The sequence below is a fragment of the Lonchura striata genome, chromosome Z (genome assembly GCF_046129695.1).
Source record: "Lonchura striata isolate bLonStr1 chromosome Z, bLonStr1.mat, whole genome shotgun sequence".
Classification (NCBI taxonomy): Eukaryota; Metazoa; Chordata; class Aves; order Passeriformes; family Estrildidae; genus Lonchura; species Lonchura striata.
The window spans coordinates 31,831,968-31,846,426 of NC_134642.1; the positions used below are offsets into that span (position 1 = coordinate 31,831,968).

At 40.6% G+C, this 14,459-nt stretch overlaps 1 long non-coding RNA gene across 1 annotated transcript; it reads left to right on the forward strand.

The window, feature by feature from the left end:
- The first annotated feature begins 8,886 nt into the window (after positions 1-8,886).
- Positions 8,887-13,512, forward strand: LOC144248193 (uncharacterized). Its single transcript, XR_013341588.1, has 3 exons — positions 8,887-9,045; positions 9,242-9,312; positions 13,500-13,512. It is a non-coding gene; the product is annotated as an uncharacterized LOC144248193 (long non-coding RNA).
- The last annotated feature ends 947 nt before the right edge of the window (positions 13,513-14,459 follow it).

Sequence of the window (14,459 nt, forward strand, 5' to 3'; positions counted from 1 at the left end):
CTATCCGGTTGTTGCATCTTTTCCCTAGTGACCTGAGACATCATGGGTACATAGAGGCAGAAATAATTCACCCTTCCAGATAACTCACACCAGTCCAGATCCACCTGAGACACTTCAACCCTGGCAGCTCAATCCATCTTTCCATTGTTTTGATATTCTTCAGTAGCCCAACTCTTAGGTATTGTGCACCCGCACAATGTACTTTACAGCCAACTTCTCCACCTGGGCAGAGGTGCCACACTTCTGCAGCCCAGATGGGTTTCCCTTTGTACTGCCAACTGGTCTTTTTCCATTGGTCCAGCTACCCCTACAGAGCATTTGCCACCATCGGCAACTCAGTGTAGAGGTAAAGCACTGGCCATTTCTCTCATTCAGTGATACCTAAAGCCAGCTGGACAGCTTTCAGCTTTGTGAACTGACTGGATCCACCTTGTACTTCAATAGTGTAGGACTTCATAAAGCACCTTTCCACTTTCAATTTGTCCCTACAGTATATAAGAAACCATCAGTGAAGAGAGTGCATTGCTTTTCATTTTCTGGCAGCTGATTGTAGTGTAGGACCTCCTCAGAATGTGCAACCTTTTCCTCCTCTGGTGATGATACTCCAAAAATTTAACTTTCAAGCTAGTTTGTGATGACTTCTGAGATCCCTGGGTGACTCGGGTTTCAAATTTGAGCTTGCTGTGTGGTCAGAGCAATCCAGTCCTTCCATGTAGCCATGATGCGTGGAAGGCACTTTCCCTTTGCACATCCAGTCCAGCACTGGCAGTCAGGATGCCAGAAGAAGCTATGCTTTGGTACCAATCACTTCTGAGGCAGCTCAAATCCCATCATAAACTGCAAGGATCTTTTTCAGCTGGAGTGTAGAAAGCCTCAGATCCTTTGCATCCCAGACTCAAGAACTCCAGCCCTCATCCCCTAGTCTCCTGGATACATTTCACCAGGACTCCAGGAAGGACCATTTTGTCTGACTGCATTGTAGGGCAGATTTTTCACATCTTAACCTGTCCTGACTGGCCCAGGGACTACTCCATGAACAATCTCCTGTTTCATTTGTTTAAAGGCTTGCTGTTGTTCAGGACCACATCTAAAATCATTCTTCTTTAATGTCATGTGATGGAGAGGGTTTATGATCTGAGGGTTTGTGATCTAGAACATACATTCTGCAAACCCCACAGCACCTAGGAAAATCTGTGTTTCCTTCTTGCTGGTTGGTGGGACATGGCTGCTATTTTATGGAGCACATCCATTGAAACCTGCCATTTACTCCTAAAAACTGAATTTCCCAGGTAGATCCCTTGACCTACTTGGGTTTATGACAAAACCAGCCTTCAGCTGATGTTGAATGCCTGAGAAGTTTATTTTTCAGTTTGCTCACTGGCTGTGAAGAGTTTTCTCTTGAAAGCAGAATAAACATGCCTACCATTATACTCTAATGGTCTTTCTCTGTCTGTCAGTAATGCTTTGTGTGTTTGTAAATCCTTAACTCGGTTGGATCTCAGGCAGAAAAAGGTGAAGGAGCTTTCCTAACATATTTCAGTTTGACTTCCAACAGGTTTTGGTCTTGGGACATTTTGCATCATTTTTCAAGGTGAGACGCAAAGAGTGCTAAAAAATCTCTATTGAGCCCATGACATGCCACTGCTCAGCTTTCTAGTAGTCCTAAATAAGGTCTTTTTTTCTCTTATGAAATTCCTTTGTATTATTTTCTTTGCAATTTTTTGGTGCCCTAAGGATGATTGCATTGGTGATAAGAGGTAGGGACCCAGCACTTCTATACACTATTCTTCAGAAGTCTAATTAGAGCTATCGAATATACCTTCACATGATTGGAGTAATGGGCAACACATACTTCAGGATATTCTGGGATGTGCAGTGCAGAGCAAGTGGATAGCAACAAAACAAACAGGAAAGGAAGAGATGAGGGTAAAATCAGTAGCTGAATCTCTCATGTTGGCCTCTTTGTGTGAAAGGTGTTATTAATAAAACAGATACAGAGATATTTATGGAAAAAATGAAGTTATACAATTTTATTATTGTTTGATCTGATTGTCTCTAATATAGTTCCTTTTTTGTGTATGTTCATAGTGTGCCCCTCTCTTTTTAATTTTGCAATCAAATTTGTATCTCCAAGTGAAATTCACAATCTCCTTTGTCTCAGTGGGCCTTTGAGTGGGTTCAGGAATCCAGCAGTTCCAAGGTCCTTGCAGGACTAGAGACTCACAGGGTCTCTGAGAGGAGCTGGAATGGACTCGTATCTGTTGTGAGGGAAAGGGATTTTACAAATTGTGGGTTTACAGGGATTATTTGACATATACCTACACCCTGAATATCAAGGAAAGGTTTTAGAGGCTAAAAAAGTGGAAGAGTTGAAATAGATGAGCATCTCCTACAGAGTAAAGTACAATTTGGGTTTCTTTGACATTAAGTTTGTAAGTGCTGAGAGTACAACTTAATCTGTGTCATCTAAAAACTGCACACCTAGTTTGCTGAAGTCCTTATCTCAACAGGGAGGCGAGGGATATTATCTTTGTAAATTTGTAGATTGTAAAGACCTCTTTTGATCTGATGATTGTAAATGAATCAGTTTTGAAAGAGTGAAACAGAAAAGCAAACCTAAAAAAACATTTTAACTGAAAACTCAGATTGTACATTCAACTATATGGAAAATACAGTTGGACATGATTTCCTAAACACTAGTCTTCGGAAGAGAAACCAGGGACTAATTTTCATGGCAAATAATATGCAGATTCAACAGAATTTTAGGAACTCACAGGTGTTGAAGCTGGACCTGTCAGCAATTACTTGAGTGAAACATGCTTGCATTTAGAGATGACAGTGCTTTTTAAGCTGCATAGTTAATTACCCTTATACAGGAAAGAATGTCAGAAACCTTGCCTTGTGTCCATGACAACATGAGAGGAATCACCTACAGCAGGTGTCTAAAGCCTTGGATATAGTTGCAATTCATAATTATTCAGGTCAGCAATTACTTTTTGCAATACTTAACTGTGCAATAACATACAGAATTTTGGTACTAGTAATATAGAAATAAGTATTGCATTATCAATATAAACTGCTAGGGAAGGTTTGGAAAGAACCATGTCTGAGTGCTATTATGGCAGTTTATTTGTCCAGACTCTTGGGATTCCAGGATGAAACATTGTTTAGCCACACAGTTGGCAGATGGCAATGAACCCAGAGGTTCTTTTGTTCAGTTGGAGTTTATCCAAAGCTAAACAAAATGTAGTTTTACCTTGTATGCACTCTCTAATGCCAGTACAGAATCCCAGTATATTGGAAGCCTTGACTTAGACTGTAGCAGTGGTGCTCTGAAATGAATTTGTAGTGTGCACAAAAAAAGGGATAACATGATGAAGAGTGAAACTCAGCAGAAAGGCCTGGGATGGATGACTTAGCAGGACACCTTTTGATCTGTCCATGGAAAAGCAAAACAAGGAAATTACTGTAGTGTGCTGATGAAGAAATAGACTATTGTTTTATGAAAGGTGAAGGTCACATTAAAACTGAAAATCCTGGGAGTCAACTGTGTGTTACATGAAAATTAATATAATTTATCAAAATGCACTAATCCCTTGGTGCCCTGGTTTTCTTGGCATTTTCATTTCCACTTCTCTTTTTAAACCAATAGAACCAGAAAGTAACTTTTTAAACCAATAAAACCAGAAAGTAACAGGTGACACGAATTCCTCCCTGAGCCAAATGGAGCTTTGATCTACTTTTATATGCTTGCCAACTAAGGTTGCTATTGCTAAATTTAGTGTTGGAAATAAAAGAGGTTTAGATACAAAGCTAAAAGTGTGGCACAAATGGGAAAAAGTCAGAAAAAAATTGTATTTATATTGTATTCAATATTTTATATACCAGTCTATGCACATAATACATTCTTGCTGTGACAGAATGCAGCACACAAGTAACAGTTACATGGTTTTTTCTTTGTTTTCTCACTTGTTTGCATAGGAGATGTAATTTTCCTTAATGTTTGAGTGCTGGGGTTCATCTGAAGAATAATAGTGGATAGTTATTTCTAGAGCTCACTCCCCTCATGTTCACAATCACTTTTACTGTGCAGGCAAAGATATATGTAATGGGAGATTTCTAATGAGCAGAGTACTCAACTGAGATGCTAATTGTTGGTTTTAATGCAAGCCTCAGCAAAGAAGCAGGGACTATTTCCTCCTCTTGTCCTCCTAATTATTTCTCCTTTGTACAGCTAAAATGAAGCTCTGAGTTCATTGTACAGCTAGAAGGAAGCTTTGAGTTCATTGCCAGAATATTCCAGTTACCTGGTCAACAACATTTCATTCTGGCGTCTAAACAACAGCTGCTCACTGCAGTGTGAAATGATGTGAGGAGAACAGCCACATGAATTGAGTCCCCATTTCTTTCCTGATTCCTTCCTTCTGCTTTCTTGCTTTGCTTTCTGTTGCAGGTAGAAATACCTGAGAGTCAAACCCCCCTTTAATAAGTGATAACCACTATCAACTACAACTGTCAGCCACTTAGAAAGGCCCAGTGTTTTGTCTGTACCACTGTGAGAACTGTTCCTCTAATCCACTCAGAGGAACTTAAGCACTGAACAGGCAGCAAGATTGGGATCTCTCTGGTATACTGGCTGAAAATCTAGAGAGAACAGTGAAGAAATACAGGAAGAAAAATTAAGTTGTTCCCATGTCTCAGGATCTCTGCTCAGTGAGCACTTAACAATGCTGGGACATAATTTTTTGCTCTGGCAGGAAATTGAAGGCCTTGGTTCCCAGAAATCTCTCTTGATTGCAACTGTAAAATTAAAACAAAATTTCACCTCTGGATATTCAACAATTATTCCCACCTATTTCAAAACTCAAATTGGTGGTAAATCTTAATCAGACTCCTCACACTGTTAAACAGTAATCTTTTTCTCTACACAATTTGTTACACCTTTCTTGGTTTATCCTGGGTGCCACTGGCAGTGACAACATCATCTCTGGATAAGTATCCAATACGCCCTTGATATCTAAGTTCCTGTGCCCCTTAGCTAGCCAGGTTTCTCTAAGTAGGCTTTTATTTAAGCAAAAGTTTCCTAAAAACTTACCTAAAGACTAGTTTTTTCACTTCTCTCTTTCTCTGTCATAGAGACAATCTGCCACCCATTGCTTTGAAGGCAATGTTCTATGACCAGCTCTTTAGATCTCCCTACTTTCCAGGACCTGGTGAAAGCTACCACCATGTCTTGTCAAAAATCATTTGGCAAGGAACACCCTCACTTTCATATCATTAAATGCTTGGGTTCTAAAGGTGTTAGTGGTCCTTGTCCAGTAGCCTGGATGTGATGAATCCAACTTCTCCTAAAATGTGTTGTTTCAGTCAGTGCTTAATTGTTGTGAGTTTGATGCTAATGTCCAGACTTCCAATTCAAACTACAAACTTGCATTTTATCTTGATAAATTCTGACACATTATGATGACAGCAATTTTATAGTAAAAGACCTTAGGGGTAATGGATGAGAAAAAGCAATGTTACCATGGTATAAATAAACCTGAATACCAGCTTTCAAAGAAGTACCAGGCACAATATATCAGCACCATCTGCTGCCAGTGAGGACAAACTACATGTTTTCTTACATAACAGTTTGGAAATATTTTTGCAGTGAACTACAAAATTTTTGCCATGTTTCCAGTACTTAAGTGAAATAACTGAGCAGTTGGCTGTATAGATTCCATAATGAGAAGCCTAAAATTAATCCATGGTGAGAAAGAAATAAGGCCACTTAACCCAGATTACTTCATTTCACTTTGTAGACACATCAGTGAGATGCTGGAAGCATTATAGAAGTGATACACTTAGCTATGTACAACTTTTCTAAAACAAATCTTTGTTTAAATTTCTTTTACAATCTCAAAGTGACAACAAAGCTCTTATCTAGCACATAATTTCCAGAATATCATGCGCTTCAAGTGAAGAAGGGAGTATCAAGGATGGTGCTATAATACCTTCCTGACAATCCAACACGCCTTCCTTCACAAACACAACGAAGCTTGGACTTCCCCATGTCACTCCTGCTTATTTTTATTTACCACTGCCTTCACCCAGGGAGCTACTTACATTAAGGCTGCTACCAAATATAATATCTTGGCATATATCCCATTGCTACTCAGTATTCAGTAGAAATTTTATTCAGATCTTTTATTATCATCTATTCATTGCGCATGTGTGCGTGCATTGAGCTGAAGGTTCACAGGTAGGAATCACTGCTTATAATACCAGTTGCAGTGGGTCATATTATTTACTCTTTGTTGAATTGCTCAGCATTAATTAATCCTAATTCTAATTCACTCAAACAAAACCTTGTTGACTTTGAAAGACTTTTGACTTTTATTCTAGTTTACAGCCATAACGTTCTCAACTGCAACCTCTTTCCTTCCACTATAAAATAAACTGCACGGTCACAGGTTTTCTCATCTGAAAGAAACTTTTCAGTGTGAGAAAAGTTTGTTAAGAGCCTCAAACACTGGTCTGATAGGTAACAGTTCAATTCACTTCACTTGAGTATTGCTGATTTATTGAGTGTTCAAGCGAGCTGGCTTTGCAGTGCATGCCAGAGTCTGCTATTAGGCAGGGTGACGATATTTGGCCGTGCTTGTTAAACCTTAAGTCTTGTAGGAAAAAACTCCCATTCAGTTAAACGACCAACTGAAGCATTGCAAGCAATCCTTTGTGAAGCTATGCTAGCAGTGCCTTGTGTGCTGTTTGTTTTAGAGAATGCATTAAGAAGGCGCTGAGTGACCCAGCCACTTTGTATGCTGAGTGTGCTTAGTTATGTCCTTACCAGCACAAAGGGAGGTAATAAGGTGACAGTTTTTTTTGAAATAGTTTTACTTTGTTTTGGCAAAACAGCTCCATCAACTGATATTTAATTATTGCTTATTACACATGGATCAATAAAAATATAGTCCTCCGTCATCTTGTTTACATACTATTTTTTCTGCAGATGTGAAGTGTGCAGCTGCAAAATAGAATTAGGCAGGGAATAAGAAATTATATGAGAAGCTTTTTGCAGAAGAATTTTTTTTATTGATTCAAATAATTATTTTCCAGTGGAAAATTTGGAAAAATCTCTCCTGGTTTTCAGAAACAGTAAGAAACTGAAGAATACTTTCAGCATATTTAAAAAAGTTTCTTAGTCTTAGAAAACAACACTTTTAATGCTGTTTCTAACATCCAAAAGCTAGAAATAGGATTATTATGATTTAAATGTACTCTTTTACATGTTGTGCATCTGCTTGCATCTGTCTCTTGAAAGCCTAGGTGGTGTCTCCCTGAATTTTGACACTATGACAAGAACTGAAAAAGAATGGTTCTGAACTTACATTGAAAAAAGGACAAGTTAAATATTCCAGTAACTGTTCTTTTTTAAAGTCTTTTGATTTAACTAAACTCTCTGTTTTAAAAAAACGTTTCACCTTTCTTCTATCAAACTTGTACTCAAGTTTACACAGATGAAGTAAGTTGCCTAAGTATGTGTGCTGTCCCTCTGGCATGCAAACTCCATAAACACATACGTGAACAACTCATCTGCTGGCATTAAGTGATTCTTCAAACTTTCTCCTGCAACTTCCTGCCTGTCACATAAAAGCAAACGATAGCATGTTATTTTTGGAGTCTGGTAGTGTAAGATGGTGGCAAAATGATGAGGTTTTGTTGACTTTTGGGTTTGGGGACCTCGTTGGAGGAGAGTGTGTACAGGGCTGCAATGCCGTCTGCTCAGTCTCGTCTGACAAAACGGCACTGCATTCAACCCTCAGTTTCAGACAGCCTGGCTTGGGTGCCTCAGTATGCCCCCCAGACCTTGCTCCCTGTGCGGCGGTGCCCGGCTCCTCGCAGCAGGAGAAAGTGGCGGTGGGGAACAGCTGATGTGAGACGTGAGGGGGTTTGTGTAGCATGTGCTGAAGAGACAGGCAGAGAATGACAACAAAGCTGGTGAAGGGCCTGCAGCACAAGTTCTGTGAGGAGCACCTGAGGGATTTGGGGGTGTTTATCCTGGGGAAAAGGGGGCTCACGGGAGACCTTATCACCCTCTACAACTGCCTGAAAGGAACCTGTGGCCAGGTGGGGGTCGGTCTTTTCTTCCAGACAACCAGTGTCAGGATAAGAGGAAATAGCCTCAAGCCATTAGGTTTAGGTTGGACATCAGAAGGAATTTCTTTAGAGAAAGGGTGATTACACATTGGAATGGGCTGCCCAAGGAGGTGATGGAGGCGCCGTCCCTGGCGGCATTTAAGAATGGATTGGATGCTATGGCACTTAGGTTCCTGGTCTAGTTGACATGCTGGTGTTAGGTTATATGCTGGACTTGATGATCTCAGAGATCTTTTCCAACCTGATTGATTCTGTGATTCTGTGAAGTTGCCCTAGCCCCACTACCGAGGCAGGGAGAAGGAGCCGAATGATGGCAGCCCCAAACCGTGGCACGGCCACAGGGCAGCCCCAGCGTGCACGGCTGGGGCGGTGACACAGCGGCCTCGGGGGAGTGTCGGCCGCCCGGGGTGTCGGTCTGGCGGGCTGCCCGTGTCCGATGCCGAGCCAGGGCTCTTTGGCAGCGGCCGCCGCCGCCGCCCTGCCCGCGGAGCCGCGGGACCCGCCGCGCGGTGCTTTGCCGCCAGCCGGGACCGCCGCCGCGCAGCCCGGTCCCGCCGGCGGGACGGGACACGGCTTCCCGCCTCGGCGGGCGCGCCTGCGGGATGCTTAAAGGACGGAGTGAGGCGCCAGGGAAAGGTGCGGTGGGCGGCGGAGCAGCTGGCGCCGCCTACCAGCAGGGCCCGGCGCTCCGAGGGCTGGCCGGGCTATAAGTTTCCCTCCGCACAGGTTGCTGTGAGAACGGGCTGCTTTCCACGCACCTGCCCGGAGCCGACCCCTGGGAGGGATCCTGCTCCAGGGTATCTCTCCTGAGGCGGCGGCAGCGGCTTCAGCCAATCCCGGCAGAGACCGAGCGGAAATTAGACAAACCCGCCCGGAGGACGACAGGAGGGATGAGAACTTGCTTTGGTAACAGAGTCCCGTGGTGGTGCAGGGGCTGCCGGTGCCTTGCGGAGGACCGGTCCTTCTCGGCGTCTCTGCCCTGTCCTCGGGGCCGTGGCTCTCAGGGAAGCCTCGCTAGAAGCAAGGCTGGATGGAGAGTTATTTAGGGTGCATAAACTGAGCTGCGCCGTTGCTAAGTGTTGTGTCTCTGTTTTTTTCCAAGCATGGCGCAAAGAGAACGATTGGAACATACTTGAAGTGGAGCAGAATCAAAGCCCACCGAGAGCGGCTAAGGTAAGGATAGGCACAGACGTTTGAACTCCTTTGTACGCACTGAACTGAGAGTTCCTCTGTGCATTTCTGGGGTACAGAGGGAGAGAGGAAGGAAGAAGGGAAGGAAACTATGGAAAATAGGTGATTTTGAACAGAACCCCACGACATGTAATTTTTATTCTTTTCTATTAATCCTTATGACACTTTCTCAAGTATAGCATCTTCAATGTCAAAAAACCCCACAAGTTATGGTCAATTGACATCTGTTCAGGGGAGGAAACAAAACACCTTTGGGCTTCTCTCCTGGTGCACTAGAGGGACTGCTTACTCTTTAAAAGCATAAGTTACTTGACCTGGTTGAAGGGGTTGTATAGATTTGCAGAAATCTCTTTTCACTGGCACTGCAAACTCAATTACCTACATTTAGTAGGTGGTGTATGATAAAGGACACAAAGAACTCACAAGTACAGTACAAGTACAGTACATAGGAAACTTACTAATCACAAAAATAATTGCTGAACAGTAATCAACAGGTAAAATACAGGTAACTTGTGTCTCAAGGAGCTGGCATAGATCACAAAACCAGGTAAGACCTGTAACATGCAAACTGATGGAGTGGAAAGTGAAGGTGTCCTTGGAAAAGACCATACTGAAAAACACTGAAGCAGGAGATGAGCAGTGTGCCATTAAATATGACATGTAGAAATGTAATCACTAGCATGCTGAGAATGTTGCTTCAACATATGTATTTTATGTAAGTGACCCCTTAGGAAAAAAGCTGTGTTGCTGAATTGAGCAATGGCTGAGCTCTGGGAGAAAAAATCTTGGGTTTGGTGGTGAAGGGGAACTAATGGCCAAAACTGAAGAGAACAGTCTGGCAGTGCATGTTAGCTGGCTGTTGTCCCTGATGTGTCCACAGCTGCTAGCTGCACTCCATATTGTTTCATTCAAAAGCATCATGGAAAACTCAGAGGTGGCAGGTGGCCACTTTTTGCTAAGGAACAAGAAGAACTCAATTAGCCAGTACTTTCTGTGGCTGCTAACAGCAGCAGCATTCAAGGAAGTAAGTGTTTCATGTTTTGTTTTGTATCGAGTTAAGATTTATTTTGAGTGATTTAAGACCAATTCTGAAGAAAGAAAGTGAAGGCTTCAAATACAATATTAATTGGCTTTTATACAAAGTGTCTAACTCAGTAACTCCTTTCCAGAGTGACTTCAAAGGACTTTCAATCAAAATGGATGTTGGAGGTAAAATTTTATCTCCATCTAGAATAAATTCACAACCTTCAGTCCTGAAACTTTTGGTAATTTTCCATGAGGTGGCTGTAAAGAGATGTATGCTGTGGCTTGTAACCTACAGGTAAGTTGAACTATGTAGTAACCAATTATAATTCTAATTTCAAAATGAAATTGACGAATCTGAGTTTGACTCTGGGCTCATCTAGACTAAGGGCAGGGCTGCAATAGCGGCCATAAACAAATGTCCCACAGAGAAGAGGACTGGAATAAGTGTGTATGATACAAATAAACCAGTGGAGGTAACATATTATACAGGTAGTCTTACAACCGAGATGAGAAACTGTTTGCAACACTATACAGTTCCTTTTGGGCAGCCTAGGAACTCTGCACAGGGTTTATACTATTGCTCTTAACTCTGGTCTTCCCGAATCAGACACCTACCTGTGACATTTATCTCTTGACACTATATATTGTTTGAACTTGTATATATATACATATGAAACATGAACCTTAAAACAGGTGAATAATGCTGAATTTAGGTAAAAAATAAGGAATATTTCTAGGCATATTATTTCAGGAGGCTTCTCCCTCATAAGGACTCTGTGTCTGGCAGGCAGTGTATTGCTAGTTGACTGCTGTACCTAATGCAGCAGTCACTGCTACACTGTCACCAGCTGCAGGGCTGGCTCACTGCTGTTTCAAGGCAATTCCTTCGGAAGGTGCTGGATTCATGCAGGAATTCATGCAGGTGGTGCAACTCTGTGTGATGGGATGGCAGTGTATGTTGGCTGCTTGAAGTTCTGACAGCAGCTAACATGCTGCTGCTCTCTCTTCCCACATACCTTGGTCATCAAAATGGAGAGCTACTACTTTTGTATTAAAAAAATCTTTTTGTTTCTCCTGATTATTGCTTTCTTTGACTTACAGGCAAATACAAGTGGTATCTTGTAGCTTTCTATTATTCTAACAAGAGTAAGATTTTTTTTCTTTATTTAGACTCTGGTGTTCATCTACTTTTAGATACCAAGGTAACAGGAAGTTTTAAAATAATTGAACCACGTAAATAACTCAAACATTTAAAAAACTTTTAAGCTCTTGGGAGGTTATTTAAAGCAAAAGCAGCATATCTAAAAACTTCACAGGTGTTTTAAGTTTGACTTTAATTTTTTAATAGTAATATTTGGCAAATGCAGCTTGATAGTTTTTTGAGAGATGTTTTTGTTTGTTTGTTTGCTTTTAATTGAATAATTAGAGTCTTCAATGGCTTAAAGTCACTTTCACTAACTTCCTAAATACTATATCCGAAAAATAATTACCTTTTCATTGTATGTGATTTAAAAAGTCAATTTTAGAGTTTTTCCTTTCTCATTGCTTCTCCAGATAACTTAATTTGTTAACATCAATGCATTAAAACAACTGCACGTAGTCTCACCAACCACACAGTGAACAGCACATAGCACTATATGCAGAAGGATAAAGGCTGGAAGTACTTTGATCTTTTTGATTCATGTTATACTGTGAACTTGTCCAAACATGCTGCTACAGCCACCACAGTGTTAATTTTATTCTTCTCTTGGCCCTTTAGGCATCTACAGAGTGCTGAAGACACTCTCTTTTGTTACTGTTTTATCTAGGTGCTGCTGTACGTGCCTTGGACGTGAAGAGAAAGAGCACCAATGCTGGTGAAGGTGTGCAGAGTCACAGCCATCCCACTGCTGCGTGTGGTGATTAGGCAGTGTATTGTTAGTTAGCTGTTCCTCACACACCAGCAACTGACTACACTGTCAGATTAGCACATTGCAGTCCAGACAAGAATATAAATACTGCTGTTTAATCTCCTTGGCCCCTAGCTGGTCCAGTGCCTGCCTGGTTCCCCTGACTGAAGGAAGATGCGCTAGGTAATGGAGACTGAGTGAATGCAGGGTTTAAAATAAGGTGTAACTGAGAGTATAGAAGTAAATGCAGCTGTATGTCACCCAGTTATACAGCTACCCCAATTGGTTTATATACAACCTACTGGATAATGTAAATATTAAGTAACAGTTTCAGGTTTGAGCCTTATGTAAGTATGTTTCTCTCACAGCACTAAATATTGAAGGCTCAGCAAACAAGTATTTTACTTGAATTTACAAGAATATATACTACTGGTGACTGAAATGGATTTAGAATATTTTCACTCCCATGCAACTTTTTGGAAAGAGAAGCTCAAAGTTCAATGGTATTTGTTTGAGAAAATAAGGATATGTCAGACCTAAGGAGTAAAGGAAGCTTGAGATGGGAATGAAGGGTTAGGTTAAAAGATACAATAGGTTATGCTCAAATGAAAATAAAATAACTTTAACACTCATGGACTGACCTTTGTTAAGCATCATAGGAGGATTATTCAACAATCCAAGAAATAGGTTTCAATCTGTTTAAAATGTTGGAGTTTATATTTTAATATAAGCTATATTTTAAATTAATTCTAAGTGGATATTTATATAGACATGCATTCACACTACTTTCTTGGTTTTTGACTATAGATAAATGTTTGTTTGTATAACAGTATTCTGACTTTAATTTTTTTTTTTTTTTTTACTTTCCAAATTTGCTTATTTGGTCATGAAAGTTGCTTCATTTTTACCAGATAACTGGCAACATACTTTTAAGAAAGGAGTTTATTAAAGATTAGTTATTATATCTTATTAAAAATTAGTTTATTAATGATCTGCCCTAAATATTATATTGCAAGAACTGTCATGTCTCATGATGTATAAGTAATACCATCACATGGGAGTTTTTGTTAAGGAAGAATGTTAATTTGTGGAATGTTAATTAACAGTAAATTTTGAAAAACTTAAACTGTAGAATCAGAACGGAATGGTACCTATATTGAAATTTCTTCAGAAGATAGTTGTACTGCATTGTGACTAAAGAGTGGAATGAGAAGTTCCACGACTGTTTTCTCAGACAAAATCTTCTTTCTCTAGGACTCTGAAGAGAATGTGATTCAGGAAGCCGTGAGTTAAGTAATTCTGTCCATTTGTTTGCTAATATCACATGCTATTTCTGAATACCAGGAAAGACACTTGATCTTAATGCTGGCATTGAGATATTCAAGATTACACTGTGTCCTCTGGAAAACAATATGAGCTTTAGTGAGTGAGTCACAAACAAGGTGTACATATTTCTTCCCTCCCAGTCTCTTTCAAGCAAGAAAATCATATCTCACTGTTTATCTTGAGTGTTTTAAGGACCCAGATGACATTTCCCATATGCTGAATAACTCTCAAGCAGCACCAGGACTAAAACAGTTTTTTTTTTTTTTTTGGATCTTCCACTAGCAGCACCCAACATTTCTTTCTAACCTACCTTTTTTTATTCAGTGATACAAAAATCAGGGAGTTTTGGTAGTTCACATGATGCATGTTTTAGGTTTGTACATTTTCAAGTTAAGAGATTCACCTTTTATGGGCAAAACATAGTGTCCTGACACTTAATTCCATGGACCATTGACTGTTCCCAGTGAGGGGAGAGGGTCCATATCTCAGTTTCCTTCCTGCTCCATCAAAGCAGCAGAGACATGTGACAAAAATCCCCTGACATATCCCACTATGTGTTCTCACACTGTACAGGCAGGAGGAGACAGGAGTAAAATGCAGGACCTCAGCATAAAAATAGGAACAATTTGGAGGATTTGAAGTGGAATCTTGCAGAAAAATGGCAAACAGTGCAGAGCCTGGTCTAAAGCACCAGCAGCAGGCTCATTTGGTCTAATGAGACTTTTACACAGTCCTTAATTGGGCTTTGAAATTTTGAGTGGATGAAATTGTCATGCATTAAGTTTGAGTTCCTTTCCAAAAAGATGTTTGTCATTATTGAGAGCGACTTTGTTTAATCTTTCACATAAGCATCATTACTCAATCTTCATAGATTTTTTTTGTCAAATT